Consider the following 1,846-nt stretch of genomic DNA (forward strand, 5'->3'; position numbering starts at 1 on the left):
AGCAAAGCCCAGGCCGTTACCTAGCAACCCCAGCAAAGCCCAGGCCGTTACCTAGCAACCCCAGCAAAGCCCAGGCCGTTACCTAGCAACCCCAGTAACTTTTCCATTTGGCCCCCAAATAGTATTTTCTTCTCCGTTTCAAACCCAGACTTTGAAATGAAACACAAACGTGTTTTTTTCCACCTTTATTCACTATTCAATAATTATTACGTTAGTTTAGCGTAAATGTGGCCACAAACCTTCAGATTTTAGTCGGAAAATTTAATTAGATTTTTATGTTTTATTACCTGATAATGAATTTCCCCACCACTGCCCTCACTTTGGATTATAAATTATGTGATATTGTTCATTATTCACACATTAAATTGATTTAAAATGTATTTAAATGCCAGCATTTAAAGGTTTTTGGCTCCAAATCGTTTCGATTTCATGTTTTCTACGTCAGTTTGAGCAACAAAACTACTTGATGAATTTGACTGGCCACTAATCAGAAAGCTGCGGAAGAAAACATTGAAATGAATAACTTTAATGCACTGAAACGGTTTTCTTCTTTTTAAAGTCGCTTTTGTTTCTGATTTGTTCAGGCGAGGCGATGCAGTTTCCTCTTCCTCCACAGCGGGGCGCTACACGACCTTTTTCTGAAGCTTCAGGGCTTTTCAGTCGGTTTCTGCTGCCTTCATGTGTTATGAATAATTATCATCAGGCTTCAACATGAATTATTCTCCTTCTGTGAAACTCACAGCAGGAAAAAGAGAAATAAAAATAATTGCATTGAGTTCCGGCAGCAGAATGACTGTTAACTTTGTTTTACGTCAATATTTCTGGTTTTCATGTCGGAATCAATGTTATTTTCTTTAAACCTCGGGTAGAACGAAACACCTGATGTGAAATACGTCATCAGATACATTTAAAACATCGTTTTAAAATAATGAATGAAGAAACAGAAGGAAAGACGTGACCTTTATTGAGGAATGAAGCACATGGATGGAGCAGACGGATCTGAATGACCTCCTGTTTCTGTTTGGACTCCTGGGAAGGGATTTAAAATGTGACGCTTTAGCAGCTCCGGCTAACAGCAGAAATGATTTAAAATCAGAGGAGAGCGAAGAATTCATCATGGAGGAACAAAACAGCAGCAAGATTTCCTGTAATTCTTCAGAGAATCCATTTTATTGGCCAGATCTGTTCACAAAACTGGAGTTTGACTTTGACTTTGCTCTCAACGTAGATAAATTATAAATATTAATATTAATTTAGTGGTAAATAAAAAAATACTTTTTTGAGGACCTCATTGGACATGACAGACCTTTAAATGTCATGTAAAGATTTTTCTAAGTTCGTTGCTTTGTGGTAACTGGAGACCAACAAGCACTCAGCGCCCCCTCTGGTAGCAAAGTGTAATGACCCGTTTTTATTGGATGACGTCAAACTGAAAACGTTTGGCTTCGTTTGTAAGTTTACACAATCAAAATCTTATAGCAGCAATTTAGCTTATGTAGCAGTAGAGACAGAAATGGGAGTTAATATTTCAAACTCATATTTTCACCATGTTAATCGTTAATATAAAATAATCAGGATGCTAAATATTTAGTTTGATAATCACATATTCACCTAGTTCAAGGATAAATATTTAGTTGGTTAGCTAAATGTTTATCTTTGAACTAGATGTTGTTAACCAGCTAAATCTAAGCTAAGTAAACATGTAATTAATGAGCTAAGTACTTAGCTACCTCAGAGCTAAACAATTAGTTGGTTAACTAAATATGTTGCCCTGAGCTAGCTAAATATTTAGTTAGCATGCTAAATATTTAGCTAACAACTTTAGTTTGAAACTGTGGCAGTTATA

This window comes from Poecilia reticulata, linkage group LG21, assembly GCF_000633615.1.
Source record: "Poecilia reticulata strain Guanapo linkage group LG21, Guppy_female_1.0+MT, whole genome shotgun sequence".
Taxonomy (NCBI): Eukaryota; Metazoa; Chordata; class Actinopteri; order Cyprinodontiformes; family Poeciliidae; genus Poecilia; species Poecilia reticulata.